The sequence below is a fragment of the Arvicanthis niloticus genome, chromosome 2 (genome assembly GCF_011762505.2).
Source record: "Arvicanthis niloticus isolate mArvNil1 chromosome 2, mArvNil1.pat.X, whole genome shotgun sequence".
NCBI lineage: Eukaryota > Metazoa > Chordata > Mammalia > Rodentia > Muridae > Arvicanthis > Arvicanthis niloticus.
In genome coordinates this window covers 31,529,932-31,545,380 of record NC_047659.1, presented here as the reverse complement: position 1 = coordinate 31,545,380, position 15,449 = coordinate 31,529,932, and the positions used below count along the sequence as shown (strand labels likewise).

The 15,449-nt window shown below is 36.9% G+C and overlaps 1 protein-coding gene across 5 annotated transcripts in view; it reads right to left on the bottom strand.

Annotated features, from left to right (window-relative positions):
• Positions 1-15,449, bottom strand: part of Galnt13 (polypeptide N-acetylgalactosaminyltransferase 13) — a 592,950-nt gene that overhangs the window by 376,192 nt on the left and 201,309 nt on the right. Inside the window, exon 2 of one of the 5 annotated variants that reach the window (XM_034495198.2) lies at positions 9,718-9,865. The exons of the other annotated variants lie outside the window; for them this stretch is intronic. The gene's annotated coding sequence lies outside the window, so the exon portion shown is untranslated. The remainder of the gene's footprint in view (positions 1-9,717; positions 9,866-15,449) is intronic. 5 annotated transcript variants of the gene reach the window in all.

The following is a 15,449-nucleotide window of genomic DNA, read 5'->3' as shown; positions in this document are numbered from 1 at the left end:
TAATAATCAAAACTCTAATGTCGAGAACAAAGAAAGCATATTAAAAGCTGCAATGGGAAATAATCAAGTAACATACAGAAGCAGACCCATTAAACTGACACCTGACTTCTTACTGGTGACTCTGAAATCCAGTAGGGCCTGGATAGATGTTCTAAAGACTCTAAAAGACCACAGATACCAGCAAACACTGCATGACTACTATAACCAGCAACACTTCCAATCACCATATATGAAAAAATAAGACATTCTATAATAAACCAAATTTAAGCAATATCTATCTACTTACACAGCCACACAGAAAGTCCTGGAGGGAATATGTAATTGTACAGAGGTTAGTCACACCCATGAAAACAAAAGGAGTAAATAATCTCTGACCAGCAAATTAAAAGAGGCAGCACACACACACATACACACACACACACACACACACACACACACACACACACACACGCACACACACAAACTACAATACTATATAGGAGTCAATAAACAATGCTCATTGATATATTTCAGAATACTGGTATCAATTAGTCAATTAAAACATATAGACTATACCCTTCATCTCCTTCAGTCTTTCCCATAGCTCATTTATTGGAGTCCCTGGGCTCAGTCTGAAGGGTGGCTGTGAGGATCTGCATCTGGCAGAAGCTCTCAGGGGACATAGGCTCCTGTTAGCAAGTGCTTCTTGGCATCAGCAGTAGTGTGTTTATGGAGTGATATATGACTCCAGCTGCATATATACCAGAGGATGATCTTATCTATCATCAGTGGGAGACCTTTGGTCCTGTGGAGGCTTGATGCCCCAGTGTAGGGGGATGCTATAGCAGTGAGGAAGGAGTGGATGATTGGGTGGAGGAGCATCCTAATAGAGGCAAAGGGGAAGAGGGATTGGATGGAGATTTGTAAAGGTAACCTAGAAGTGGAATATCATTTGAAATGTAAACAAATAAAATAATTAATAATAAAAAATCCATATAGATTAAGAGTATGGAAGGGAAAACAGGATTCGTCCTTCTGCAGCATCCAAGAAACCCATTTCAACATCAAGGATAGACATTAACTTAGAGTAAATGGATGAAAAAGATACTGCAAGTAAATGGATGAAGACTCAAGCAAATGCAGCCATTTTAATATCAGACAAATAGACTTTAAGACAAAGCTAGTCATAAGAAATAGTACTCATTGAAGGAAATATTCTCCAACAGCGTGTTATGATTCTTACTATGAGCCAAACAAGCAGACACTAAGGATAATAAAAGCAACACCATTATAGCTTAAATCAATTTTTAACTATCACACACTGATAATTGGAGACTTCAATACCTTCTGACACAAACGACAGGTCATTGAAACAAAAACTATACAGATAAATGCCGGAGCTGTGTTATATATTCTAAATCAAATGAACGTAACAGACATTTAGGCCAGAGCATGCCATCCAAACACATGTCCCTTTTTCTCGGCACGCCATTTAACTTTCTCTAATAATGACAATATAATTTAACACAAAGCAAGTCTCCATAGAACCAAGATAATTGAAACATCACCCTTCATCCTGTCTGATTAAACCTGGCTTTCTTCCCCTCAACAAAATGTTTTCGATGATTATTTGGGAGTTTCACATAATGCACTCTGATTATATTCACCTCTGCATCTACTTCCCACGTCCTTCCTACTCCTTTTTCAGAAAGAAAAGAAAAGAAAGCATACAATTTCTAATTTGTGTTGCTCATATACTCATTGAAGCTTGGTCAAACTCCCCGTGGCCAGCCCTTTAAAGACAACCGAGTTGTTCCCCACCCCTAAGTTTGTCAGAAGCCATCAACTGTGAAGAGCTGCACATCAGGATCCCTATCACGTTTTTTAAGCCTTCTCTTCCATGACTTCCTGTGTTTCTTCCTTTTGTGGCCTGGATGAAGCAGCATAAGGGAGAGAGGTTGTTACAAACGTCTTTGTCTCATTCTCAACGGTGAGTCTGCAGTCATCAATAAGATTTCAATAAAAGCTTTCATGCCCTTTACAGTCAGTGGCAGCACAGATCATAGACATTCGTATGGTTTCTTGTGTCAGCACAGATCCACAACCTCAGCAAACTATGGATATCAACATGGCCCTAGACCAACAGTACTGACACCAAAACACCATCAAAGCCCTCTGTTACAGTGCAGGCCATTAACAAGGTCACCAGCAATGTGACTACAGGCAGCAGCACAGACCAAAGATATGGCCTTCGGTGGTAACATGGACTACGAACATCAACATGGCCTCCGGAGGGAACACAGGCCTTGGACATTCACATGGCAGTTAGTGGTAATGCGAGGCCAAAAGCCCCTGGCTTCAGCAAGACTAAGGACATCAACTTGGCTCTCAAAATCAGGACAGACCTTGTTGTTCAACATGGTCTCAGGCTGCAGGATAGGCCACGCACATCAACATGACCCCCAAACATGACACTACTTTAACCTCTAGACTTAGCACAGACCACAGTTGTCCACCCAGGCTCCAGAAGGAGCAGGAATCACAGGCATAGAGATGGCCACCAGCATCAGCACAAAGCATATACTTCAGTATTAACAGAATCTGGGGCTTCAGAACGAACCATATATATTAGCATGTCCCTTGGCTGTAACGAGGATCACAGACTGGGCTTGGATTTCACAATTGGGCTTTTCCATGGCAGCTTCAGGATGTAAGGCAAGAGCAGGAATGGGAACCATTTTGATGGTGGCATCTCTCATCCATACATTAAGCTCAGCATAGCTGCTACGGGTCCTCACCTCTCTCCTGGTATCAGATACCTGGAGCCAGGAGAGTCTGTAGAGACTTTACTAGGTCTCTGACTCTAGCCCACAAAAAGCCATGTGTCACCTTGGATCTGCTCTGTGGTTTGTTGTTGTGCTTGTTGTTGCTGTTGCTTTGTTTGTTTATTTTTGGTTGCAGTATATCATATAAAATATATCATATGTAATACATACATTGTAATATTTATATTATAATATCCTTAGTATATATGTAGATATATATAATTATATATAATATATGATATATTAATATATTTATATGTACATATAATTACATATATATGTACATATATAATTATATAAATAAAATTATAAGACTGGAGTTACAAACTGTTGTAAGCCATCATCTGAGTGCTTGGAATTTGAATCATGATTAAGATCAGCCAGTGCTCATCTCCTATCCCCTAAAGCTTGATTTCAACAACAGAAGCAACAGAAACCTTATGAGTTCAATAGAAATTGAATAACTCACTAATGAAATAAAAATGGATCAAGACAGAAATTGAGGGATAAAGGACTTTCAAGACAGAAAAGAAGTTTTTCTTTTAAAGGAACTGTGAAAGGACTTTCTATGTTTTCTTTGGATTCTGAAGTAATAACATAATCCCGGAACAGATCACCTAACAAATGATCTTTATGGATTTTTTTCACAAAGTTTTACTGTAATCTTAATGGTAATGAAATAAATGGATTTTATCTGATAAAAATGTATATCATTCTGAAACAATATACTACAAAATTTTGGCATAAAAATGTTATCCTGTTTTTAAGTTGATAAAGCAAGTCTGGCTTGACATTTTTTTTCAAATATGGTTTGTAAGGAAGACAAACCTCTTTTTATACTCGAGTAATGAATACAGCCAAATAATTTAACATATATATGACATTCTCAAAAGAGAAAAGCACATGCTTCCTTATATGAGTACGCTAAATTATTTAGAAGTGAAAAGAAGATAGAGATAGGCTTTTACACCTTTCTTTGGATGCTGTGGGTATATAGCAGGACAAAACAATTTGGATAAGGAAGTCAACAGTATACCAGTGAGTAGGAAACACATGGGGAATCTCAGCAAATTTAAGACTTTGAACTAGTATTGACTCTGGGTTTCTGGTTGTTGATAGAGACTTTTCTGCTTCATACAGTGAAGAAGCCAGATTACTGATAGGCCAGTTTATGATCTCTTTCATTATATAAAATTTAGGATTAGAGGTCATAGAGTGCCCCCTGTAAGTGTTGTTTATTAAGTGCCTACATATTAAAATAATCAATATGCCACAGTGGTATATTTTGAGGAGACACACTCGGAACACCTGTACTCCTTGTAACTATGACAAAAATCTATTATACTGCAAAGAAAAATGTCATGGCAAACACAAATTTTTTGGTGGTTAAATAATGGATGAGTTTAAAATTTCCCTGTTTAGAGAAGGCAATGCCTCAACTATCATATCATGTGGTGAGAATCAAGTTAACGTGTATATTTGTTTTTGTAACATAGTAAGAGAAAGGTTGATGTTCTTTTAGCATTATATGGTTTGTATTTTTATTTGTAGTAGTAAGAGTATGACAATCATATTATAGTGTAAGAAAGCAAGAAAGTTAAAATAATCATAAACAATGTCCTTACTGTAGAACACTAGGCACACGTGGTTGTTTTCCTTAGCCATCACATTGTCTTAGTAGAAAAAATAGCAGCTTACTGTTTATCAAAATTTGTATCTCCTCAAGTTCAATGCATTTTTCTCCATCAGAGCTAATAAATGTATTTGATATTTCAAGAATGTTATATATATATATATATATATATATATATATATATATATATATATATATATGTCTGTGGGAAGACCTACTGGTTGTTGTTTTTCACCTTTCTGAAAGGGGGAAAAAAGGTAAGTAATTATAGTGTGGATTCAGCAATTTTTCTACTTCTTTTTCTGGATTGTACCTGAAGGAATGCATCTTGCTAGTGGAGAAAATAAAAGAGAGAATGTTGCTTTAAATAGCACAAATATGATGTTGGAAAGAATAAGCAATTTGGCTATGTGGTTTATTTTTGACATGCTATACTTTTAAATAGTAACTCTTAATTTTCTTACCTATTGATTCCTTTTCTCTTCATAGCAGAAGACTACCACATACCACAAAATACAATTCCTCACAGCCAAAGGAAAAAGGCAAAATGAATGGTCATAAAGTATGTATGCTTCCCATCTCCCCTAATAGGCACCATAATCAGCATGTCAATGCATCAGCTTTGTAGTGCAGGCAGCTAAATCTCCTCTAGTTTCTCTATGATTGGTGTATATGTGGACAGAAAGGCTCCCATTAAAAGACTGGTTTAGATTACAAAAAGTAATTAATATGTGCATTACATGTTATCTTCTCCTCATTCTATGAAAAACCATTAAAATGATTAACACTTCATTCAATATTATCTAAAGGCCCTAGAATTATCATGAATGCATAATTATTTTATGAGAATTTTTACTGCGTGAGCATTGTCATTTCATTCAACATGGAGACTACTTTTAAGATAGGAAGAAAATGGATTTTATCTGTACATTCTCATAAAAGACAAACAAAATGTAAAGAAAGTAATTTTCAAATGCATTATATCAAATTCATCACCACATATTAATAGTATTATTTGCTCTTGAAGCTTGCTCTTCATCATCTTTTTACTTTGTTCAGAATTCTGTCACAGTTCATGACTGTTGGAGGACAGATGGACTTTATTCCCAGAAGATAGTGTGCAGTGAAATACATTAATTTTGCTTTAAGTTAGTAGCTTTATTCTGTGAAAGAACTCAACAATACATAATACATTTTGTTGAGTAAAATATTAAACAAAAAACAAAGCATCAACACATTATGTCATACTTTCAAAATTTAGTCTTAAAAATTGTCACATCAAAAACAGCATTGTCAAATGCACTCATTGTGGTTTCAGTGCTTTGGAAATATTTATTCTCTTTAACAAGGCAATGCTTCATTCACATTCATAACTACCAATATGAGAGTTATGATAAATTATAAATTTTAGCTTTAGTCATTCTCATAGATATGCATGCACAGTCTATTACATTATATATGTGTGTGTGTGTGTGTGTGTGTGTGTGTGTGTGTGTGTGTGTGTGTGTGTGTCTGTGTATAAATTTTCCAAAGACAGTAGTTTTTGTCTTATCCTTCATAAATCTATCTAAAGTAGAATCAGAAAGAGCACATCAAATGGCTATTGTGTCATATCTCTGCCATCAGGAATAATTAATATTCAGCTTATTTGTTATTCTAAAGTACAGAGTTTATCAACAGAAACACTTGTTAAACTAATGTCAGTTAATATTAACTTGTTTTGTCCTATGTATCCTAGACACAATTCTCTGGCTTTTTCATTTTTATTGTATTGAATATGTGATTTTAAAATCTGAGAGTAATGTCCCAGAGTATGAAACACTTTTATGATGAAGGTTTTGATATGAAGGATACTGAAGGTGTCTTGGACCATCTGCTCATCTTGACTATTTCATCTTGACCACTATTTCACTCTCCACAGTCTCCCAAATGATAAAATGTGTTTTCTTTACACATCCACCATACATTTAAAGAGAAGACCCCCCATGGAAAAGTACAAATGTACTAGAGATGACACCATATACAATAGTTTATATCAACTCTGTAGAATACTACTGTCTATGAGAGTGCTCACATCTTATAAAATGCCACTGCTCTTTTCTAATAGCACCTATTGTACCTTCAAAGCTCAGGAATGACTTGGGAATCCATTACAAACATAAATTTTGAGAAAAATAGACATCTTCTCATAGATTTATCTGTCCAGGCTATCAAAACAATAAGTATACTTACAGATGACTTTATCTGCACAAACACAAATACAATATCTTGTCTCAGCAATTTATATTCATATCCCCCAAAATTAAATAGGTCAGGAAAACTGTGCCGTCTTTAAAATTGTACTGCAGAAATGTTTCATGATGTGGGAAATGTTAGTGTCTATACTAAACAGTATCAAAAAACAATGTTATAAAATAAGCTTAGTTTTGTAGAAAAGATTCAAATAATGAATATGTGGCAGGTAAAATTATCACTGGCTCCTAAAATTAAGGACTTTCCTATTTTATACTGTATTATTTTCAGTTTTTAAACCAGTTAAACATTACCTAATAATGCAATAACAGCTATTTTCTTACAAAAATTGCAAGAGTAATAGTAAGTATCATTTATATTGTACAGTGACAAGCACAAAGTAGATGTTGGGATATATTCATGTCATGGAGAGTTTAATAAAATTGTAAACTTCAAGGAAGAAAGCAAATATCTTAAGTTATGTACCATAACAGAAAGGGAATACTTCAGAATTAGTTTGTTCTTTTTAATTTTTTTGATTTATAAGTTAATTAAACTTCTGCCTACTCTTTCTTCCTTCTGCCTATTTCTTCCTCTAAACAGTGGTCTTTTGAGCCAGTAACTGTTATTGTGCATGCACATGCATGAGCACACGAGCACACACACACACACACACACACACACACACACACACACACACACTCAATTCATACAGTGTTATTTGTCTGTATATTTGTAAGGCCGATCCTTTGACACTGTATAACCAATTGGTTTGTTCTGCAAAAGACTACTTCTGTTTCTAGTTTTCTTTAGTTGCCTTTAGTTCTTTGTGTAGGGTAGTGGCCTTATGTGCTTTTTTCTGTCCACTTTGGTATATCCACTGGTTACATCATTGTTAAGCTCACTTTTGGGTGGTTGTGGTCATGAGATTTTATGGGTATACCTTATTATAGGAAATTTCTTTCCAGGAAATCATTTACAATTCATAGACCAAACAATCAGAAGATAGACATATATGAGCAAAGTCATTCCTGCATTGCTTTTAGTGAAAGGATCTTATGTGGAATAAAACTCTATTTTTCCAATTATAATCATCCTTACAAAGCATTCCACACATCCATTAATGTTACACCACTGGTACAATAAGAGGGTGTCTGGCACATGTTACTATCATAAATGTTTCCTGGAATCAATTGGCCAAACTCCTAAGTGTTCACTAATGTAATAAAGTAACAATGAAATATGAAATCATTTCCTCCTGCATTAAGAATGAACTTCCTCATTCAAAAGCCCTAATCATGTAATGATCATAGTAACTGCTTTAATTTCAGTTTAAGCTGGAAATCTTCTCATAAGTCTACTTCTATGTGCATAGATAAAAACTAAACAAGGAAAGATAAATCACTTGTAAGGGAAATCACCAATTTTGATCACAAATGGTTTAAGAAGCATCTTTCATAGGAATAGTTCAAGCAGGACAGTGGTAAATCTTATAGCTCTCTGTGTATTAATTATTTTTATTTTGAACTATTTCTAAGATAGGCCAAGATCAACTCTGGTATGATTTATTTACTTAACAAAAAATACACACTATCGGGCAAAAAAGGAGCACTAGATTCATAGGCCACACCTAGTAGATACATTTATTTAAATACATTCTAAGTGAGGCATTCCTTTTATCATGAAGGTAAATAAAGTATTATACCTGACCCATATTGACTAATATTTGTTAGAGATTAGTTAAGTCAAGTGGTATTTGATGACTTATTATGAGTTCATGTAGAAAAAATACGTGCCAAAAATTTCATTGAAGATTAATAAATGAGGCTTTACTCCTGATCCTCCCCCAACACCTGATCATGTTCCCCTTACGCCTATTCCTCACACCACCCTCTCCCAACCAGTTCCATCCTTCCCTCTGCCCTCTGATTTCTTCTCTCTCCCAAGTGGGACCGAAGCATCCTCACTTGGGCCCTTTGACTTGTTTACCTTCTTGAGTTTTGTGGGTTGTGTCCTGGGTATTCTGTGCATTTTTGGGCTAATATCCATTTATTAGTGAATACATGCATGTCTTTTTGGGTCTGAGATACCTCACTCAGGATGCTATTTTCTATTTCTATCCATTTGCCTGCAAAACTCATTATATCTTTGTTTTTAATAGCTGAATAGTATTACATTGTGTAAGTGAAACACATTTTCTGTATCCATTCTTTTGTTTTGAGACATTTGGGTTGTTTCCAGTTTTGGGCTATCACAAATAAGGCTGCTATGACATACTGGAGCATGTGCCCTTGTATCATGGGAGCGTATCTTCTGGGTATATGCCCAGGCGTGGTATAGCTCAGTCTTTAGGTAGATCTATTTCCAATTTCAGAATGAACGGAAATATACAACCTTGGGAGGTAGGAGGCAGGGTGACTCTCTAGAATGTACCAGAGACCTAGGAGATGAGATAATCTCAGGAATCACAAGGAGGGACATTAGATGAAATGCCCAACAGTGGAGAGAATGAACTTGTAGAATCTGCCTCCAATTGAAAGACAGGGCATCAAGTGAAGGAATGGGATTGCCATCCCACAGTCACAAACTCTGACCCAGAGTTGTTTTTGTCTGAAAGAATTTCAGGGACAAAAATGGAGAAGAGCCTGAGGGAAAGGAGGCTCAGTGACTGGCCCAAATTGGGGCCCATCTCAATGGGAGGCTCCAACGCCAGACACTATTACTGATATTATTATTCACTTAGAGACAGAAGACTACCATGGGTGCCCTCTGAGAGGCCCAACAAGCATCTGACAGAAACAGAAGCAGATACTTACACCCATCAATGTTCTGAAGTCAGGGACCCCTGTGGTTGTATTAGAGAATGGCTGGAAGAAGTTGAGGAGAAGAGCAACCCCATAGGAAAACCAGCAATCTAAACAACTTTGGACCCCTCAGCTTTCTCAAACACTGAGTCACCAACCAGGCAGCAAATACTTGCTGGTCTGAGGTCTCAACTCATATACAGCAGAGGACTGTTTGGTCTGGAATCAATGAAAGAAGACATACCTAATCTTCAAGAGAATTGAAGCCCCAGGGATTGAAGAGATCTGATGGGGTGGGGGTCTGGGGCAGGGACATCCTCTTGAAGACAGGAGGAGGAGGGATGGAATGAGGAACTGTCTGAAGGTGGACCAGAAGTGGGATAATGACTAGACTGTAAAGAAAGATTAAAAAAATAATAAATTAATAAATTGATATTGAAGAAAATATGTGAATAAAAAGGATCATGACAATTATGTGTACTATTTTAAATAGGTCAAATATATTGAATATTTATGTTTGGTCTTGGTACCTAAATCTTATTGCCTTCAGACTATTCAGTGTTTTGAATTGTTGATACTTGTATTCACAGTAATGCACCCCACCTCTGCCCTTTGACCTATTAAGAGCAAGAGGCATTAAACCTGAGATATCAAGGTTCATGAACATTTAATTTTCCCAACATATTATTTTCATTGATTATTTGGAAATTTCTCATCTTGAGCCCTGACCATTCTCACTTGCCAGTCCTTTCATGCCCACTCTCCAAATCATGTAAATTCCCACAATTAAGAAAAAAAAAGAGGCAAGGGGAAAGCCCATTTTGTGTTGTCTGTATACTCAATGGTGCATGGCTAAACTTCCAGTGGTCATCCCTCTAAGGGAAGCTGAGTCCTTCACTATGGGTTTCCCCTGCCAGAGCCAGGAGTTGTGGAAAACTATACACTTCAGCATCCTTATTACAATGTAAAGAGTTCTATTTAGTGGCTTTCTTTTTAGGCTGTTACTTTTTAGATGGTATGGGGTGATGGTAAGGGTTGTCACAAAACCCTTCTATATCCCTCTTTCTCAACTGTGCATCCTAAGTCATTGCTATCACTGCAAGAATAGTTTCTTTGTCCTTTATAGCAACTGGGATCATAGATCTTGGGCTTCAATATGGCATCTGGCAACAGCACGGATAACCAACATTCACATTGTCTTCAGCATCAGTATGTGAAAGGACTTCCACTTGATCTCCAGTGGCAACATGTAACATAGGCATCAACATGGCACTTTGCTAAAGCACAGGCCATGAGAGGTCCATGATTTCTTATCTGCATGGTGCCCCAAACTTCAACTTTGGATTTATGAACCATGCTGAAATTATAAAAGATTATGGGAAATTTTTATGTTGGACTGAATTTATTTTGGATTATAAAATGTCCTTGAGCCTATGGAGTCAGTGACTGAAAATTTATTTCGTAAAACTGATGAGTTTGGATGTCAAATACACAAATTCCAATAGTTCATCTTGGTTTTCAACTTAATGGAATAAAGAGTCACATAGATGACAGGCTTCTGAAATTGTCTGTGAAAGATCATCTACATTGAGTTAAGTGGGTTAAGCTCAAAATTACCTACAGAGAGTACAGGGCTGAAGTCTTGAGCTGAATCCAAGAAGAAGAATCATAACTAAACACAAGCATTTATTGGCTTTTGTTACCTGATTGCAGGTACAATGTGACCAGGTGACACCCAGTCCTGTTTCCATGATTGTCCATTTCTTATACAGAAAATACCAGAACTGTGAGCTAGAATAAACTCTTTCTTTCTTTGCCTCCTTGTGTTCAATTTACACTTTTTTTCACAACATGGAGATAAATAACTAATCATGCCCCTAATGTAAAACTACTCTTCCGTACTCTCTAAGTTCTGTTTACACCTCTGTACACCTATTGCATCATGCTGATGACAGTTAGTTACTTTAACTATATTTTTATTTTCCTAATGATGATAGAGTTTTAAAAGGCATTAGAAACCTGTAAAAAATTCCTCACTTATATAACAAAGGCAAATTAAATCGTTATAGTTATAATCCACTATTCTTTCTTTCTGTATTGGATTCCATCTTAAGTCTATAAACAGTTTCTTGAAGTAGAAACGTCTAGTTTTCTTGGAAAGTTAGCTATGTCAAATGATGTTTTCCTGCGATATACAGGTAAAAAAAAATGTCTGGTAAAGCAGACAGACACGTGAAAGAATGTTTTCCTGAAACAGACACAGGCAAATGGATGTTTTAATATAGCAATCATGGGAAGAGATCTGTGTGAAAGAGTATAAATATGACCACACAGACAGTGGGAGATGAGCACTGAGCATTGGTTTGGTTTGGTACACCTAGCTATTCTTCCATAACAAAATGCATGTATTGGTTCAACTTACATAGTATTGTTGAGCTCAACTTGTGGTAACTCTGTGACTGTGAAAAACTCAACGAGAACTGCTAGTGAGGTTCCTGGGTTCCTGTAGCAGCTTGCTGCTTCCTCGGCCTCAACTCAGCAGATTGCTATGTCTTGCTGTTTCTCCAGGACTGAACTACAGCTGCTGATTCATGTCTGATGTCTGCTTGCTTAGAGGACTGGTCTGCAGCGGCTCGGTTGTATTTGGTGGTTGCTACAGGACTGAACTGCTGCCAAAGAAGATTGAACTTGCCCCCAAAGAACTATTGCTGAACAGCCCCACTTCCCCCCACGCCATTCTAATAACTTTTCTCTTCCACTGCCTCTTCTGGGTGGTAGACTAGAGGAAAGGTTGAACTTACCAACAGTAGGTTGTGAAAATTTATGCTTATATTTACTTAATGCTTTTAATTTTTTTTACTGTGGTCTTGCTATTTGATCAGTTAAATTAGCTATGTATAGAGTTATGCTTATACACAGATAAATGATATAAGGTTATTTATAGACCAAGGATAGAAAATTTAAAGGAAAGTTAAAATTTTAAATGTTTAAATTTTCTGCTTTGTAAATAGTTTTATGCTTCCCTGGGGCACTTGCTTCAGCTTTGAGAAATCAATGAAAATAAAGAGATGATAAGGGTATTTCTCTTTCTTTTAAGCTATATTTTACCAACTATATTTCATTGGTTGTTGTATGTAGCATTCCACTCTAACTATCACTTATTGATCTTAGTATGGTATTTGGACTTTTTTTTTTTATTAATCTTAGTAGCTTGATAGGAAGAAAAGAGAAATATCGGGATAGGATTTCTGTTGGGGGCCGACTTTTAGCAGAAAGCGGCTATCAGCTTTGCAGCCATCTTGAGCCATATACCCTGACATGAGATTTAAATTACAATAGCCTACAACAGCTGAGAACACTCGGATAATCTTGGTTTAGATACCTTGAGATTAAAGGTGTGTGAGATTAAAGGTGTGTGACTTAATAGTATACTTAGAAGTATAGAGATCAGAGTTAGAGACAAGACCTAAGGGCATGATTAAAGGTGTAACTTAGAGGCGTGGCTTAGAAGTGAGACATATAAAAGGCAGAGACAGAACAGATTAGAATTGAGACGATAGAAGACATTAGTCAGACTATAGAAGACAGAACCAGAGATCAGAGAATACAGGGGATCATCAGAGACGAATCTCAGACATTAGGTAGAATCTGCCTTCACCCTCGCTCTTGCTGAACCCCCGACCTGAAGACCGGAGCGGCAGCTTGGGCCGGGATACAGTGGCCGCCCAAACGTGGGTCGGCCCGGGCCTCAATATTTTGCTCAGGCCGAGACATTTATTTTGGCCGCCCCAACTTGGGGCTAGTGCGGTCCTCAACAGATTTCTACGTTCTACAATGTAGATAGAGTATAAATATAAGACAAGATTACTATCTTTCCCATCAATCTCAAGGTTACCCTTTTGTGACTTGTATTATTTAATGTATTGTCTGTGTGTGCATGATATAGTGGCGTGGAATCATGAGTGAACAGAAAATAAGAAACAAAACATAGAAGGGTAACTTGATTTGTGGGATACATAAAAAAAACATGGAAGATCCATTTGATAATTCTATTATCAATAACCATCAGAATTAGAATGCAGTCTTTCAAGTAAGGCTGAAATCTTGCAGGAAAAAATACCAAGGCTAATCAATGTTTAGAAGATTTGCAGTACAGAATTACCAGACATAGCTGTGAGAAAGCACTCCCAAATCTCATTAGTAAATTCAGAAACAAAATTTTTACAACTTCGTTATTTTAAAAGTCAAAAATATCTGCTTTCCATCTATTTTGGTTTTCTTCTTTCTTTCTTTAGTTTTCAAAGATATTTTTAAAAGTCCTTGCAATAATTTCAAATTTTCAAAATAAACTTTGGGAAGTCTGTTACAGAGACACTCTAAGAAGACATATTGCTTATTTTACATGGAAAAAATTCTCTTGTATAAAAAATGTATACTCTAACTGCTAAGTTTAGAGATGAGATATCAAATCACTCCAACTCCCACCATCCACTCTTACATGTCTGTTCTGAGTATGTCAACCATTCATTGGTCATTCCTATAAATCAGCTGCCTTTCTGGTATATACTCAGTGTTATGAATCTTACCAGTTGTAATTAATTTATATAGAGTTTTCTGTTTTCCAGGGCTGTAGACATTTTTTATTAGACAATGCTAATAAAAAGAAACAGGATAAAAAATCAATGTTCTGTAGTAAAGTATAACTTTATTTAATGGTCAAAAGAATTAAATAAAATGAGATACACTGAAGAATGCAAACAGACCATAAGGTTTTAGTAGTGAGTCATATACCACCCCTATCTTCCTGAAGGATCTTAATGTAAGAGCTTAACCACTCTGATCACACAGGGTCTAAGTCAACATACACATTTTATAAGAATCCAAGGATATATGCTAATTTGAAAATCAAACTGTATTTGGAAGAGTTAGACTCCTACCAGGGAAGTAGATAGGGTGAAGGCAAACGTTCACCTTTGTTTCTACTTCTTCAGTTCTAATCCCACAGACTCATCCTAGCTATGTAGTAGGCCACTTGTGGCTACTGCTTGTTTGTTCCCAAGGCTAATGGTTCACTTGGACCTTCTCCCACAACCTTTCTTACATTTATCACTTTTTCCCAGCCCCAACTCTATCAGGCATTCTGTAAAACACAGAGGCCACACTGTGCTGTGAGTGCCAACATCCAGCTGTCCAGAGAAACAGGGAGGCTACAGTGAAGCTCCCTACCTTCACTTCCAATCTCCAGATCCCCTTCTTCTAATCAAGTCTTCTAGGTTCACCCACAGCTGCTTAGAAACTACCTCTTCAGACTCCCCTCTCTCTCTCTCTGCTTCCATATTCAGAGGGTCATGCAGATACTCTGCACCAACATTTTTTCTTCAATCACTTCTTTGTCTCAGCACAAGAGGCATTTACCTGGTTACCCACCAAGTAAGCCTTCCAGAGTAGCAAGTAAGCCAGCAAAGTAGATAAACCAGCTTCAGATTTTCATTCTTCCTTATCTCCTCTAAATCTACCTATTGGAACCTCTCTCTAATTCTCTGCCACTATTCCCAAGAGACTAAGTAGATACTGACAGAACATACTGCTTCCCTCCTGATATGTACTGCTTCAACCCAGCCTTTCTATCCCCCAGGACATTCTCATCCCAAAGAGTCACCTTCTAACACCTAGAAATGCATTTTACCTAAAACCCCAAGCCTCACCTAACAAGATCTCAGAGTTCCTGATTAGAAAATATACAACCATCACATCTTCCTAAGACCCAGAGAAGACACCAGAAGCTGTGCGGTGGTGGCGCACACCTTTAATCCCAGCACTTGGAAGGCAGAGGCAGGTGGATTTCTGAGTTCGAGGCCAGCCTGGTCTACAGAGTGAGTTCCAGAACAGCCAGGGCTACACAGAGAAACCCTGTCTCGAAAAACAACAAAAAAAAAAAAGAGAGAGAGAGAGAGAGAGAGAGAGAGAGAGAGAGAG